This window comes from Canis lupus, chromosome 18 (assembly GCF_003254725.2).
Source record: "Canis lupus dingo isolate Sandy chromosome 18, ASM325472v2, whole genome shotgun sequence".
NCBI classification, from domain to species: Eukaryota; Metazoa; Chordata; class Mammalia; order Carnivora; family Canidae; genus Canis; species Canis lupus.
Window position 1 is genome coordinate 11,605,923 of NC_064260.1, and position 18,317 is coordinate 11,624,239.

The 18,317-nt window shown below is 35.9% G+C and overlaps 1 pseudogene; it reads left to right on the forward strand.

Annotated features, from left to right (window-relative positions):
• Positions 1 to 291: 291 nt before the first annotated feature.
• Positions 292 to 15,379, forward strand: LOC112661367 (T-cell receptor gamma chain C region DFL12-like; annotated as a pseudogene).
• Positions 15,380 to 18,317: the final 2,938 nt, after the last annotated feature.

Genomic DNA, 18,317 nt, shown 5'->3' on the forward strand with positions numbered 1-18,317 from the left:
TTTCACACACTTGAACACCTGGAAATCAAAATCTCTTAATTGACTGAATACTTTTCCTGGTAATGTAGATAAGTAGTTGGTTGATCAGTTACCCCCAATCTCTTCATCTTTTTTCTTTTGCTCTTATTGTTTCTGTTTCCTATCAGCACTTCACAGAAAAATTTATAAAATGTCAGATACTATGAAGCCTATATTCAAGGATTTCCAAGGGAACCCAGATCAAATTGCGAGGTTTTTTTTTTCTACCTACTGGTCATGCCATGAAGCTCAGGAGAAGGCTGACATTTTTGTAGAACCTCCAACCAGTGTGATAACTCAGGCTGGATCAAGATATTTGGAGAAGGAACTAAGCTCATAGTAACACCCTCAGGTAAGTAACTTTGTTTTATTTAAACCCTGTGACCGAAGCTTTTTAGAAAGAACAATGTAGGATCACCTCATCATATGGACAGTAATTTTGCAGCCACTGGGCCCTCTATATGGAAACACAACTACTTTGCAAATGGTTTATTTACTTCCGTGTTTGCAAGCAGATTAAAATTCTACTTTTAGAAAATACCTGCACTGTAAAATATATTCAGGATTGAAATTAAGATATTTTGAGAACTGTGTCTACTAACCATTACTGTGAGTTATTGGTTCAACATGCTTTTCTTGTAGACAGTCACTTACGTGAGAAACACTTTAACTCCCTCTAGTATTAATACTGCCCCTTTCTTAATGAGTAGTGCTTCTTTCTCTAATAACCTGCAAAATCGGTATGACTGCTTTGATCTCTTTTTAAGTGCAGTGCAAAAAAATTAACTCCTACAGTAAATGACTATAGAATATCAATAAATCCCACTTATTCTTATTACTATAGCATCTTAGAGGGGAGGCTGAGACTAGTCAAAATTTGGGCTATTATTATTCTTGCGATATTGCCTAGAGATCATCCATTTTAATGGAATTTGTGAGCTCAGTAAACCATTTCAGCTACAGAATCCATGAAAAGAGTCTTGATGCTTTTACATTTTCATCTGCTCATTTATTGTCTTAGCAAATATTTATTGAAGACAGTTTCTGTGATGGACAATAGAGATAAAAGGGTGAAGAAGACAGTCCCAACACTCAAAAAACTTCTAGACTGGAGGACACGTACTCTAGATTTTGGTCATTGGGCCCCAAATTTTTCGGCTTGTGGCTGCCAGAGACACAGAACATCTTAGATTCATGAGCTCTTTTGCTTTCTTCATTTATGTAACACCTATTGCTCATAAAATTCATATATTTGTTGGAAGAATTTGATAAAATGGCCTGAAATCATACCAGTAGAGGGAATAATAATAATAGGTAAGATTTGTTAAGGGCCAGATACCATGCTGACTAGTCTAGTGCATTATTTCATTCAACTGCCCTATACAAAAAATCCTCTTGATCCGTTTCACAGATAGGCAAACTGAGGTTTGGAGAATTTCATTTATTTGCCTAAAGTCATGGCTGGTTACTCTGGCAAAGACTGGGATCCAAGAGAGACTTGCCCACTCCAAAAAGCATGGCCTCAACCATTATGTGTTATGAGAAACATTAGGCCGTATTTTTTTTTTAAGATTTTAAGAAAGAGGGAGAGAGAGTGCACATCATTTAGTAAGTAGCAGAGGGGAGGGAGAGGGAGAGGAGAAAGAATCTGAAGCAGACTCCATACTGAGTGCGAGCCCAACATGAGACTCCATCCTAGGACCAGGAGATCATGACCTGAGCAGAAACCAAGAGTGGGATACTTAACCGATTGAGCCACCCACGTGCCCTAGGCCATATTTTTATATTCTGATTGTGTAGCCTGACATTTTAAGTAGACTCTTCACCTGAATGCTTAACTAGTAATAGCTCATAATTTGTATTACTATTCATGTGGAAAAGAATGCTTCTACTTCTAATCATGGCATTAAAATTGCTTCTCTTCTCCACAAAAGATCAAGCAAGTCATGTTGAATATGCATTTATTAAAATTTCTTTTTTTAATTTTTTTATTGGAGTTCAATTGGCCAACATATAACATAACACCCAGTGCTCATCCCACCAAGTGCCCCCCTCAGTGCTCGTCACCCAGTCACCTCAGCCCCCCGCCCACTTCCCCTTCCACTACCCCTTGTTCATTTCCCAGAGTTAGGTGTCTCTCATGTTTTGTCACCCTCACTGATATTTCTACTCATTTTCTCTCCTTTCCCTTTATTCCCTTTCATTAATTTTTATATTCTCCAAATGAATGAGACCATATAATGTTTGTCCTTTTCCAATTGACTTATTTCACTCAACATAATTCTTAGGGTATTTCTAAAGGACAAATCCTTCTGACACCAATGCATTCAGTCTTCTTTCTGTATTGGCATCAAACTGACTGGAAATATTGAAGCTGGCAAAAGGATGGGAGCAGTTGCACTGCATGCAGGACTCAGCTACATAACTCAAAGTTGCCTTTGCACTCATGCTAAAACAACTTCAGAAAGACCAAATCAAATAGGATCCTCTGATGGGCAGCTCGGAATTTTACCCTGGAATCAATACCCTGGAAACTGTTACGGCAATTTCAGGTTCAAAGGAACAGTCTTTCAGGATTAAATAGGTTAAAAGAGATCATCATTATTTCAGACTCTGTAACAACTCATCAGGTCTTGTATCATTGGAGATTAGATTCTGGAAACTCACTTTACAATCAAACCAGATATCCACCCCTCAATACATAGAGATAAAATAATCCTGTAAAAATATTGAATATTAATTTATTAAATACTCAAATACATTATTTCTATTTTTTCTTCTTTGAAAATTAAATAAATAATAACTATAAATTATATTCTAGAAAAAGAACTGATATTATAGAAGAAAACCCTTTAAGGGAAGAGATTAAACGTTCAGGAAAATAGTCAGAAATTCAGACTCTCCAACCGTTGTGAGTAAAATGAGAAAGATGGAACCAAGATGCCCAGGGAGAGAGGGGTCAGTTCATCAATTCATATCTAATGTGGTTTTGCTTGAGCTTCATCGTTGTTTAAAATTAGCAGAATTTGGGGGTCCTCAGTGGCTCAGTCGGTTAAGTGTCCAACTCTTGATGTGGTCTCAGGTCATGATCTCAGGGTCTTGAGACAATTTATTTCCTTGCCTGTTGGTCATGCCTCTCTCCCTGTCCCTCTGCTCCAACTCCCTGCTCTCACTCTCTCACTTTCTCTCTCTCTCTCTCAAAAAAAAAAAAAAAAAAACCTTAGCAGAGTCCTTTTTTATAAATTTATATAAATGTTGAAAAAACGTGGGCACAATTTTAAAAGAGGCACAAAGGGAGTTTTTTGGAAAAGCCTTTTAGACAGTGAGTGGGTATGGCTGGAACAGCAACAAAGTGATGGGTCCTGACACACAGCTCAGGGTTACAGGTAAATTTTCTTTACATTCTTCCCTATAAGGTAGGGAGGGGAGGCAAATAATACAGGGGCTGCAGGCTAGGTGCTGGTGCTGGCTCAGAATTCTAGGATTTGATTCCAGTTTGGTCACAGGTAGTAGCATGATCCTTGGAGAAGTTGGTGACTTTGTCCCAGTTCTTGGAGGTAGTTGCTGCCTGAGCAAGCTTGGAGGACATTAATTAACAAGGAGCTAACTAGCTAGAGCAACTGCAGGTCCCTAAAAGGAGGAAATGTTAGGTGTGCTTGGGATTTCTGCATTGAAAGTTTTGTAAAGAAGATTGTATATGTTATTCATGTGATTCGAAAAATAACCAATGGAAAAGAATGAACAAAAATTATTAAACTTTCATTCAGTCAGAGGATGATTACTATCAACTATCAAAATATTTAACTATGCAACATATTCAAGAATATGCTAGGGTTTTTTTCCCCCTTAATCTCAGTCTAGTAAATTGGTTCATTCTTCATTAGCTTTTTTTAAAATAATAAATTTTTATTGGTGTTCAATTTCCCAACATACAGAATAACACCCAGTGCTCATCCCATCAAGTGCCCCCTTCAGTGCCCGTCACCCATTCACCCCCACCCCCCACCCTCCTCCCCTTCCACCACCCCTAGGTCGTTTCCCAGAGTTAGGAGTCTTTATCTTCATTAGCTTTAAAGATGAAATTTTTCCTGCATGAAGGTTAACATCTTAGAAGGATGTTTCTAGAGTACTAGGTCTAGTCAAAAGTTTTCAAAGAATCTTCATAAAGGCAATAAAACACTGAAAAAATGAAAGACATATATTTAGTTTTCCTTACTAGTTGTGATCAGGGGCACACATGAATACACAAATTGAAAAGGAAGTTTCTGTTGCTCTTTTTTCCAACTGACTACATAGTCAATGTAAATTCTAGCAATCAAGTTTAATAATGGTGGCACAGTTATAATTCATGAGGACCTCAAAAGATGTTTTCGAGGACAGTATGGTGCAGAGAAAAATATGGACTGTGAATCTATATCTATCACTTTCTGTATAATCATCCTTTAGTAAATAAATTTTGATTAACTGGCTATTGCTTTCTTAAAATTATTAAAATAATATACGCTTATTATGGAAAAATTGGAAAAGGGAAAAAATAAAGAAAAATTAAAATTTTATAGTGACACTGTTATTGTTAACATTTTGGCTTTCCATCTATTCATTTATCAATATAACAATAATCTAAAGTGAATGGTGATAGGAGTATATGAAATTAAATATAGAAATAGCTATCATAAAAAACAGGACATGATCAGTGATAAATAATGTCTATTCTCCAGAATTCAAATGAACACCACTGGAAATTTTTATGAAAGCAAGAGTACAGAAAAATATATTTATTACAGGTCACTTTAGAACAAATGGTCTAATTTGTGGAATACTTCAATTTCTTTTTTTTTTTTTGAATACTTCAATTTCTAATATTCATTGTCACCTGCTTCTAAAAATGATGAGAGTGTAGGGGTGCCTGGGTGGCTCAGTTGGTTGAGCATCTGACTCTTGACTCTTGATTTCAGTTTGGGTCATGGTCTCAGGGTCATAGGATCAAGCCCTGCATCAAGCCGCCTGTCCAGCCACAGGTCAAGCCCCATGGTTGGCTTCACACTCAGCGAGAGTCTGCTTATCTCCCTCTTTCTTCCCCGCTCAAGCACTCTACTTCTGTCTCCTAAATAAATAAATAAATAAATAAATAAATAAATAAATAAATAAATATTAGAAAAAAATTTTAAAATGATGAGAATATAATAAGTATTGTCTCAAATATTGTTACCCTGAGTATAAGGTGGTCTCTCATTTTTCAGTGGAAATGTCCAGATATAAAGGAAAAAAGGAAGAGGTTTTACAGCCTGAATATATAAACTTATAGTCATATGGATAAAAGTCAAATATTCACTCACATATTTAATATCTTAATTGAATTAACCTACAAAGTTAAAAATTATATCAATGCAAACATCAGTTGAGAAATGCTACTTTTGTTTTGTTTTCACTAAATTCCATTAAAAACTTTTGTTCAGGCTCTCCACACGCATCTAAAACATCTACTTTAGAACACATTTCTGAGTTGTCTCAGAGTCTGAGTGTCTGTTTTTGGATCACATTACGATAAGGTCACCAGATACACTATTTGAATATAAAATTACCCACTTAAAATTTTTTTGAAAAATATTTTTTCATTTACTCCGGTATTGTATATTTTGCAATGCAAGCATAATGTGTAGAGACTTTTGTTCCAAGTAATATTTACCAAATCCATATTAAACTTCCTTATCGTCCTTTAGTAGAACAACCTCTAAAACTAGCATTGAGATTTTTCAGGTTGTTATCTTGTCAAGTAGTATTGTTTGATCAAAGTTGAGCATTAGAAGTGCCTCTTTAAAGTGAGAGATTGCCCAAGGAAACATAAGGCAACCCTGTTGAAGGATAATTGGGGGAACAAAAGACTTGCCTTATGCCCTGGCATTTCAGTGTGTTGAATTCTGTATGTTTTGCATCTATATTGCAGTGTGGAATTTGCAAACATCTCCTATTTTTCAAATAGACTTTAAACCACCAAGCTCTGGGGCAGAAAAAGAAACAAGCTCTAATGCACAAACTATTTCTCATTTATTTAAACTACTTCCAAAATCTATTTGAGAAGAGTTAAAATGAAATACACAAGTAGAGTTAGACAATAAAATGAAAATAGAAGATCAAAAGCACTAAGGAAATCAGATGAAAAAAGACCTGTGATTATCTAGCAAGAAACACAGGATAAAATTTTATGTTCAAAGATAGGAGGTATGTGGTGGAGTACATACTTTATATTATCTGAGAAAATGAAGCACACCAAATATTCAAATTTGTTATGTCTTTCCCACCAAAAAAATTAGAAAAAGACTTCAATGTATGAGTCTCTTAGGGGGAAATGTGAAGTGAAACAGTGGGCATTGGCTTCCACGGCCATTTTATAAAATGGAAGAAATGGTCTTTAAACAGTGCATTTCATGCTACCACTGCATCATTACCATGGGCACCATGACTTTTAATGTATTCACAGATGGTGACCTCCAGCAGACATGGTTAGACATCAACAAGTCTGGCCCTCATGCTCATAGTTATCAGAAAAAGTTTAAACTTTTTAACTATAGTTAGAACTTTAAATAAATTTAGGAATGTCATAAATTTGAAATATATATTTAAATATGAAACTGCTCTAATTATTTACTTAATAAAAGAAAAATAACAGAAAAATAGAGAACAATTAAATAAACATTAATATGGAGGTTTGAAATATCACACTTGCACTTGAAAATGTAGTTGATATTTGGTAAACTTAAATAGAATTCACACTGGTACATCTTAATAAAATATAAATAACTCAGACAATTTAATTCCAATGTACTTTGTGATTATGCAAATGAATGTGTATAAATATATTGGACAGGTTTATTTATCTTGGAATCTAGTTTCTAATTTATGCATCATAAAAATTATTTTGGCCATAAAAATAACTGTTAATAAGTTTAAAAAAGTATGTTGAAAGAAAAACCATGTCATATTACTATCCAAAATATACCACTAACCATATATAATAAAGTGCACTATTTTAATGCTCAGCTAATATTCCATTGAGAAAATTGTGGAAGTTCAAGATTCATTTTATCCTGGAAAGAATAAAATATCAAGAATCTAACTAAAGAAAAGTAACAGGATGTAAAATCAATGTGTTACCGTCCAGAAACTTTTTGATTTCATCATTTGATTTTCAATTTCTTTACAATAATGAATCAGAACTATTCCTATTAAAAAAAACACACCAAGGTTTCTAATATGAAAATTAGATTATTTAATATGTTGAGTAGAGGCTAACATTATGTGAATATCATGCACAATTGAAAAACTAATCTCCTTTATCTAACACGCTTTTTACATTAAAAATAAAGTATATGGTTGGAGAAATATACAGTATCTTACTATTATAATCAATAAAATACTATTTGCAATCCAAGCAAGATGTATAAACTTAAAATAGGTACCTTATGGCCTAATTCTGTTTATAGAATGAATAAATTTCAACATTTGTTTACTGATCAGGAGCTTTGCTACACAGGGAGAAATTCTCAAGATTTTTTTCCTAATATATATATATATATATTAGAGAGTGTCACAAGCCACCCCCCAAAATAATTTTTTCCTTTTCTTGCCAAACGAGAAATTTAGCTCCTCTTTTCTAAGGAAATTTCCCATTGATACTAAACTAACTCCAAACTAGCCCAAAGAGAATATTAGTAAAACACTTGGGTTTCAGGTGGAAATAAATTTTAGAAGGGTTCTAACATTTATTTTAATCATTAATAGTAAATGTAGAATCAAGTAACATACCAGTGTTCAAGTGACATGTCCTTTAAAACTAATGATATTTTGTTATATATTTTGACATTATGTCTGCAACAAACTCTACAACCATACACCTAATATTACACCAGTTATATATGTATTATATTCAGCAGGAGAAATCACAGATACTGTGGCATTCTAAAAAAACGTTTATCAGCTGTCAAGGGCAGATTCAACTTTAAAGGGAGACTCAGAGTCAAATTTGGTGTCTTCTTAGTCACACATAAGTTTCAAATGATATTTCAATATAAAATTTGCTTTCAGTGAACATTTTCCAAAGCAAAACAATATTCTGATATGTGTCCTTACTTAACAAGGTTAATATAGAAGTATTTCTGAAAAGAATAAGTTTTCTAATAGTAGTTTTGGAAATACTGCTCCTTTGCTTCTAAATATGAGGCACTGTAAATAATTGGGAGGTGCAGCTTTAAACATTAATCTACTCAAAATCCTCAAGTGGTTCAGATATGAGATTGAAATGTTTTGAAAACAGAAATCAAGTAGGAGACCTCCATCACTTCAGCAGTGTGCATGGGATCCATATTTGAATATTTAAAGGTCAACTTGATAGAGTGTCAAGTACACATGGAAGTAGATTCCCATTCAAAAAGTGAGTGTGTATTGTTTCCAAAAAATCTCACATTTCAATCCATACTCTGCTACTGGACAAGTTACATGACTTCTTGAACCTGTTTTCCCATTGAAAATAAGAACAATTAGTATCTCCTATCCCATTGTGGATGAAAGATGTAAGCACTAATTCTAGGGCAAATTTCCTCTTGTGCTTGGTGGTTCCAAACCACATAATGTTTGTGTTGCTCTAATAATGTTTTAATTGCTGTTACACCTCTCCACAGATAGAAACCTTAATGTAGGCACTTCCCCCAAGCCTACAATTTTTCTTCCCTCAATTGCTGAAACAACACTCCACAATGCTGGAACATATCTTTGTCTTCTTGAGAATTTTTTCCCTGATGTTATCAAGATAGACTGGAAAGAAAAGAATGACAAAACAGTTCTGAAATCCCAGCAGGGAGATACCATAAAGACTTATGACACATACATGAAATTCAGCTGGCTGACCGTGACTGGAGTGTCAGTGAATAAAGAATACAAATGTATCATCAAACATGAGAGGAATAAAGGAGGAGTTGAACAAGAGATTCTATTTCCTTCACAGAAAAAAGGTATGTATATGTATATATAAACACAACCTTCCATACTCTTTTTCCAAAGGAAATATCCCACCTTTTCTGTCAGATATTAATGAAAAAAAATTGAAACTTTTCTTTAATGTTTTTATGTTTAATGGTAGCATAGATGTTCTGTTATTTCCCCCAAAGAATCAAAGTAGGATGGGCTTTGGAAAATACAGAGAAAAAGAAAAAGACTAATTTCCTTAGCCTTTCTCAGCCTCAGTTTCATCATCCAAAACATGAAAGTCATCACAATGATGTTTTTAAAGTTATTGTATGAATTAAACGAAATAATACACATGAAAGCACCTAGCAACATCACACACAAGAGATGCTCTAGAAGAGAACCATCTTTAATTATCTCACTTGATCAGGAAATAAGGACAATTATACATCTTTCAGGGATGTTCTACTCAGTAGTCAAGGTGCTTCTCACTTTAATTTTGCTGTACTCAAAATATAACTCATTAACAATGAGATATAGGCTACAATAATATGGTTGCTGAGGTGTTAGTACAGTCTTGTATTTCTCAGATTTGAATTTTATATACCACCCTAAGGTGAAATTTGGTAAGTAAAGATTGGGTGAAGCTAACATGTACAAACATTCATCCATTCTACACATGAATATATTCTTTACCATTGGTAAATGCTGCTCAGCAAACATTTCTTGCAGTTCTAGCATGTGCCAGGCCTGGAAGGGATGCAGGATGAACTACTCTCCCAAGGAGGATCACTACAGTAGAGAGAATACACTTTTCCTAATCACTCAGGGTCACTTGTGATTCAGGCATTGTGACCCAAACTAATCTCATTGGTGCAGATACTGGATATATTTCCACAGTGTGGGCAGATGGATGTGCCCTGGTCTCGCTGTGATCTAGTAACCTCTAGACTGAAAAGTCAAGTCCTGAGCAGGAACATCAAAGACCAAAGCCCCAGAGGGCCCATAAGAAGGAACCAGTTAGAGCTTTTCCCTGTGTTTCACAAGCCCTTGGGAACCAGTGGGAAACAAACACTTAACAAAACATGCAAAGACCTTTGCTGTGTACCACTATGAATTGCTAAACTAAATCTTTATCTTCTTGGATCCTTCATTTTTCCAATGATCAAATTAGAGTGGAACACTTATCTTTGCTTTGTCTGGCATGTGATGAATAGAAAGTGCAGTGTCAGTGAAAATGTTTGGTTTTGAAAACATGACACAGATACATTCATTCTTTTGTTTAATGTATTAATGTATATCCTATCCTAAATAAAACTGAGTTTACAAACAACCCTAATTTTTTTTTTATTTCTATAGCTAAGAAACAGGAGACAAATGAGCAAAGCACAAGTTTAATGTAACCACTGGGCTGTAGTCCTTTAGGGATTGATTGTTATAGTGATGAAAGTAAAAATATACTATAGTAAATTCCATGGTGATTAGAGAAAAGGGAGAAATTCTTATATATGATGTATTTTACCTGAGAATTAATTCCTAGAAGGAATATCTTCCAAGATCTTCTCATAGGAACAAAGTTAATGAGGGCATTTCTGTTAATGCCTTTCGTCAGCAAACTTCTAATGCTCTTTCTTGTAAGTTTTTTGTTTGTTCTTTTTGCTTTTGATGAAAGCTAAAAATATATAGTACATGGAAGCCCAAATCCATGAAGTGATCTCAAAGAGAGAAAACTAATCTGATCCAAGTTTTAAGCAAACTTAATTGAGAAAGAGAACTTAGCCTACACCACACAGATTTTTATTTGAGAGATTGCTACCTTAATGTTTTTCAGTCGATCAATGCATGGTGATGGATGTTTATTTCCCTTTTAATGAGCAAAGCCACTGTATGAAAAAGAAAGAGACTTTTAAGACACTTAAAAGTCAATTCCTGAAGATATTTTAACATCTAAACCTGACTAGATGAACATTTTTATTTTTTGGATTTACCCCAAAGCCTATAGCTCAGATTTATTTTTTTAAGAGTGTACCAAAATAAGATTGTGTGGAGTGAATAATGTGCACAACAGAACCATATCTGTATGGACAAGGACACATTGAGCAGAGAAAAGATAAATCAAAACCAGTTGAGACTTTCTTCCTCCATCCAACAGTCAATGATCTTTTTAAGGATTCTTGTCTTTGTATGCATGTTGGGCTTTTGTTTTTGTTTTTGTTTTTGTTTTACACTGTAGAGAAATACAACCTTCAACTCAGTTTTATATATTCAGAAAACTATGATTATTTCTTGGCCAATCATTCTATCCCTGGAAAGATGTGCATGAAATGCTGAACTTCTGTAATAAAAAGGTCATTTGCTAAGAGTAATTAACTAACTGTAAGAGATGATGTCTGAGAGTCCACAACGGTGGAATTATGTATGATTTCTATGGATTGTTTTACAAGGTATTTTCCACATACTCTAGTTCATCTAAACCCTCACAATGGTCCTTTGAGTGCTGCCTTTGCCGGTCACTGGTAAGACTCCCAATAAGTTACTTAGACACTATAAACTTTACTTTTTTGAGTCTAACACGGAGTCCTCCAAAATACAGTTTACATCCATGTCATTGGGGGATCAGATGACGTAATACATGTGAACCTTTCACAAAGTTCCTGGCACAGGAAAATCACTCGATAGATACAGGTTATCATTAGTATCATTATCATGTCTACAAATACCACCACTCCAGAAAATCATGTGCAGGAGCTGAGGATACTGGGAACATGCATGATTTGGAAATATCAGGCTGCTTTCTTTTGCTAAGGTGGGGAATTTACCTAATCCAGACTCCTTCTGACTTATAAGATTCTACTGTGGATTCCAGGGTTGGATGAATTCATTTTGGTAGCAATCCTTCATGTCAGCAGTGGGTGCTGAGGACTGAACGGTATCCACTGTTTCTGGCTATTTTTCCTTTCAATAAGTATTTTTAGAACACCTTCTTTGCAGCAGGCACTGGACTGGGAGCTATGAGCACAGACAGAAAACAAGTCTTAGATATTGCCCTTCAGTTGTGAGAAAAAAAGATAAAATGAATCATTCATGAACTTCAACATCTTCATGTGCAGAAATACAATATATGAATTGATCTACTGAACTACACAGATCAGACCAATCATTTCTGGAATCATGGGGCTCATATTAGTAAAGGCTCTATCCTCTGGGTTGACAAATTCTATCTGTTGTCTATCTATCCATCTATCCACAACACAGACATATTAAAAACAATGTATATGAACCATTGAATCATACTTGCTCTTATTTCTTTTAGAGCTCACTGCTATTACCTCCGCAAAACCTTCTATGAGATATGAAGATGGTAAGTTTTTGTCTATGTTTGCCTTTATGTTACACTACAGCATTTTTTTCTCCTGATCAACTTGACATTTAAACTTCCCTGGTGTCAGGGTGAAATATCAGAATGGCTGGATCTTGCAAAATAGACTGAATCATATTTTAAATCAATTCATCATTTCTCAGGAGTCATCTTTGCAAAGTAAATGCTGGTTTGGGTGTGAAAGAACTATAAATTAGGAGTTCAGTGATGTGCTCTGAATTCTTTCAGCAATGGACTTCATATATTTCTGTGGCCTTTGTTTCTACCGATTGAGGAAAACATGATATCAGGTTGTTTCTAGAGGCTTTTTAATAAGTCTTTATTCTTGCTGGTAGTTAATAACATGAACTGACACTGAAGTTCTTGTACAAAAGGCATTGTGCTGCACTGAGTGCATTTTGTTTAATTCTCTTAATACTCACTATGAAGGATTTTATTCTTATTTTACACACGAAGACAGTGAGCTAAAATTAGTTAAGTTCCTTGCACCACATCACACAGTGAGATCTGGAGCTTTAACCCAGACTGTCTGAGCCAACAATTCATACACTTACTCAGTTTTCTATTCTTCTTCTAAGCTTTTGTCATAGAGTATGAGATCCCAAAGCCAAGGCACTGAGACAGATACACATATGGAGAGGGGTCAGTACAGTTTCAAATGCCATAGACTGGACATTAACCCCAGTCTTTTAATTATTAGTTGCAGTGGATATGAGTATAGTAGTTACATTTCCTGAGCCAATCAGGAATAATAGGAATAACACCTCACTCAGTTATTGAAGATATAATGTCACATATGTGGAACATCTATCATAGGGTATATCATTTAGCTGATACATTGTAAGTACTAGTTTCTGGCCTTTTCTTCCAAAATATGTACCAAGAAAGCACAAGGAACTTTGGCTCTTGTCCTGCTTATCTGCTCTCCATGTCCAATATCAAGGGGCCTCTAAACCTTAGCTAACATATTATTTGACCAACGACAAGAAATTATGAGTACAACACCACTAGAGGTCCTTTTCCATGAAGGGCTAATGATTCTGGAATTCTGAATATTTGGAGATAAACATGTAAAACAATATTCCACAGGAACAGACTCAGCCTGGTGGCTCATTGAGTAGCTAATCTGGCCCAACATCTCTGGCATTATTTCTTGGTATCATATTTTTCCGGCAAAACCTCAAAGGATAGTAAATGGATAGGATATAGGATAATAAATTATCCTATAACATCATAGCTACAATTAAGGTATTCAGTAAAGACAAAGGAATGACCTTCTCAAGTTGCAGAGAATTTGGATTAGCACCATTCTTGCACTTTATTTTATTATTTTTTAAACTTTTAATTTAAATTCCAGTTATACAGCGTAGTATTAATTTAAGGTTTAAAATATAGAGCTTTATCACTTCCATACATCACCTAGTATTCATCACAACTAACCCTCTTACTGAAACCTCCTACCTACTCTACTGCAGCACAACCACATTTCCATTGATTGTTCCCCTAAAAGGAATCTCAGCAATGTATAAGGTGTAATAGCTAAGATGCTTCTAAATTAGCAATCCATCTTTATATTGATGCTTAACTCTTTGTTGTCGGGGGTATTTATTACACGTGGACATACAGAAATACAGAGTAAGTAAGAATGTGTTCTTGAACATTATGTGCTGGGATTAAAATCTTGCTTGTGGTACTTACTAATTGTATGACATCAGGCAACTTAGTTCTCTGTCCTCAATTTATTTGTAAAATAGCAATGAAAATAATAATCTCCAAGGTTGAAAAATTAGAGAGTGAGACAAACCATAAGGGACTCCTAACTCTGGGAAACAAAGGTTGCAGAAGGGGAGGTGGGTAAGGGAATGAGGTAACTGGATGAGGAGCACTGAGGAGGACACTTGACAGGATAAGTGCTGAGTGTTATACTATATGTTGGCATGTAGTATATGCCATATGTGAATTTAAATGCCATATATGAAATTAAATTTAAAAATGTAAAATTAATATTGAAGCTTTGCCTACAAACCTCTCAAATTAGAGGCCTGGCATTTAGTTAGTGGTTAAGGCATATTAGCTATGTTGTTATTTACAGATGTTGTGGGGGTGAAGAAATGGTAAAAGCTATTTTTAACCAATTTTTTTCAGGCTAACTCATTTATCTAAGACATATCCTTACTTTTTAATACTTTAGAATGTTCTAAATGATCTTCTCAGAGGTTGTTTATTGACTCAACCTGCAAGCTGGATTCTGAGTTATTTGGTATTGATGCTGGTGGTAGTATTGATGATGTAGACATTTACTGTTGGGTTGTGCTGATGTGAGAGGTCCTTTCAATCTAGATCATCAAAAATGTATAATGTGAGCCCCTCCCCCGCTAATAAGCCCTAGTCTTCAAAAGAACAGGTGAAACTAATAAGTGACTTCTTTTAGACGTCCTGCAGCTGCAGCTCATGAACACCTCTGCCTACTACATCTACCTCCTCCTCCTCCTCAAGAGCCTGGCCTACTCCGTCGCGATCACCTTCTATCTACTTGGAGACCAGCATTCTGTGGCAATGGGAAGAGTTCCCTAACACACGGTGACACCAAAGGTCCCCTTTTTCTCCATTGGCTATTGTGGCGAAAAGTGTCTGCTGAGGATCTAGTGCAGCTTTCTCTCTGAGATTGGATTATTTCAGCTCAAATGTGTCTTTTCCTATTGAGAAATTATTGCAGAATAGGTATACAAATCACTGGGCAAACAGAAACTTTCACTCTGTAGCAAGAACAAAATCTGCCATGACTCAGGGGCGGGGCCAGGGGGCCATTCCTAGGGGCTTCAGCGCTGCTCTCTCCTCGATGTCCACCAGCAGCTCAGCCACTCAGTACCCATACCTCAGAGTTCAACCAATACACAGCTTCCAGCTACATCTCCAAAGGGTCTTTAACCAAATAATTGCTTCAAATCCTTTTATTTTACACATTGGGAAGCTGGCATCTTTGCTACCTCTACTATTTTTGAAAATAGGCATAATAAAAACAATCAAAAGTCTACTTTTGCATCTGTGTTCTTTCATTTGGTGCAGTCTAACTGAGATTCTGAAGTAAGGGACAACATGACAACTGAGTTTTCAAAATCAGCAGTGGTTGTAATAATGGTCAATTCCAAATTTCTAATTCTTTCCCTGACATAGTCCTTATTATGACTTCTTTGAGGCACTGGCACCTGAGAGCCACAGCCAGTGATGGTGCCCAGGTTATTTCTCCTTCAACAGTCAGCTGATTCAGACCCATTTCATTTAAGACACTCTAGTGGCAACAGTATAACATAAACGTCTGGCAGCTGTGGTCAAAACTATACCAGTGTTTCATGGGCACCACATTTCTTGATCTCACAAGAATCCCATGAGAACTGCACTAACACTGGAAAGCTAGAGTGATGGAGGGTTTAAATGGTTGGACTTGAACCCCAAGTTCCTGGGTTTAAATCTTGGTTCTATAGCTATTTGAACTCTCTATGCCTTAATTTCCCCATTTGCAATATTAAGATACAGTGTTCCCGGTCTCCTGGAGCTGTGTGGATGGGATGAGTTAACTTTGCTGGGCACATGCCAGCCCTCAACATCATTAGCATCTACAGTTGGCAGCTCTAATCTCTAAATAATAGATAACACACCTCCTCTCACACACTCACACACAACTTCGAAGTATGCACTAAGATTTACAGGCAATATCATAGCACCATTTTCAACAGTCCCCAGTTAAGTCAAAAGCCTAATAAGAAGCTAAAAAAAAAAGTAAAATAAATGATACTGCATGTGGACCACTATTCATTTACACAAAAATGTAGATTATTGAAGAAATGGAAAATTGATCAGTGTTGTTGAAAGGGTGGCTGGCTGGCTCGGTCAAGGGAGTGAGCAACTCTTGATCTTGGAATCTTGAGTTGGAGTTCCACACCAGGGATAGAGATTATGTAAATAAATGAAAACTTTAAGAAAAAAAAAAGTGTTGTTGAAGAACTTTGCATGGCAGGACCTTACTAAAAGTGTTGGATTATACCTTCACATAGTTCCAGAATCAAAACACTGTAAAAATTGAAAAACAAAACCTTGCTCCAACCACTGTCTCTAACTCCCCACAACTTACATGTTACACTTTTCTTGTCCATCCTTTCAGTTTATTTAGGTTAATACGAATTTAGATATAAAAAATAAATAAATGCAAAAAAAATTAAATAAATAAATGCAAATAGATCTAATTTTCTTCCTTCTAACACACAAACAGTAGTAATATATATTATTCTGCATATCTTGATCACACATCCTTGTGCTATTTTCATGTCAATACAAAAGAACACTTAGCTGCACAGTATTTCATTGGTGACTGTACACTTTATAAGATATGTTATTCACTTCCCTGTGATAGACCAGTGGATTATTTCCAGTCTTTACTATTATAAAATATGCTGAAATTATAATATTGTTTTATGCCACTCTGATGGAGTTATTGGTCATTTTAACAGGTATTGTCAGCTTACCCTGATAGATCTAGCACCATTGTGCACTTCTACCACAATGTAGGTAGATGTCAGGACACTGTTATCAAACATCACAATTTTGCTAATCTGACATGTAAAAAGTAGTATCTCATCATGGTATTAGTTTGCTTTTCTCTAATGAGAATAAGCATCTTTTCATACATTGAATCCATTTATATTTCTCTTTTTGTGCAATATTTGTCCAGTCCTTTGAACATAGTTTCTATGTGCAGTAATACTACCAAGCATGACACTCATTTATATGTGTGTGTATATTTGTACAAACATGAAGGTAAACAAAATGTTCATTGTATGGTTATTGGGTAAAGAAATAAATGACTATTCATTTCTCTCCTTTTCTAATGATTCCTTTTAAAGTAAAATATTTTATATATTAGAATAAAATGTCTCATTTAAAATTCAGAAATTAGAGAGCTTATTTATTTATTTATTCATGAGAGACACACAGCCAGAGGCAGAGACACAGAGAGAGAAGCAGGCTCCTCACAAGGAGTCTGATGCAGGACTCGATCCCAGACCCCAGGATCATCACACCCTGAGCCAAAGACAGGCACTCAACTGCTGAGCCACCCAGGCGTCCCCAGAAGGATCTACCTTTTTATTTACAATCAACATCAGTTGCTATGAAACAGGAGCATTTGGAAACCAAATAGAGGTTCCCATGCGGAAATAACAGACCCACCAGATACAAGGAAGAGGAAATTTAATTTTGATCTGCATTTTGATTCTCAAGAATATGATCAAACCTACTTAGGACAAACAACTGGGCCTCTACTTAGACTCTGGAACTGCTTCTGCATGTGGAAAGGACGGAGGCACAGAGGGGAAACCAGCAAATGATGGAAAGCTGAGTGGGCTGATATCCCTGCTGGGGCTCCTAGACAGTGTCTCCTTCGGTTTCCAACTCCTCAGCACCTTCTTTCCCCAACTGGATCTGGGCTGCCCTGGACTGGGATGTGCAGAGAGGGGGAGGGTGGTGGTGCCAGAGATGGTGTGAGTGGCAGGAGGGTGTTGATGTGAGGACGGTGCTTTATTTTCTCAGGCTTGTTTTATCTATGTGCTCTATCAAACATGGTTGATTCGTGGAAAATGCTTGAGGTCAAACCGGTCTCTGCTAGTTGGGGCTGTGGAAGAGGTGGCCCTAGCGTTTGAAAGATGAAATAAGGACAGTTAAACCACAGCCAATTTTGCTCACTTCCAATAGGCCACAGCTAATGGAAGGAAAATATTCAACACACACATGATCTTGCTATCATACATACTCTTATGCTATGAGTAATGGGTTCCCCTATTTTGTACCACGTTCATTCCAAGTAGCTACTATGTGAGTTGGGATCCTCTGACCAGGACCGTTGACACACTTCACCCTCAGTCCACTCTGATGACACTGTTCTCAAGAAAACAGCACACAGACTTCTTGT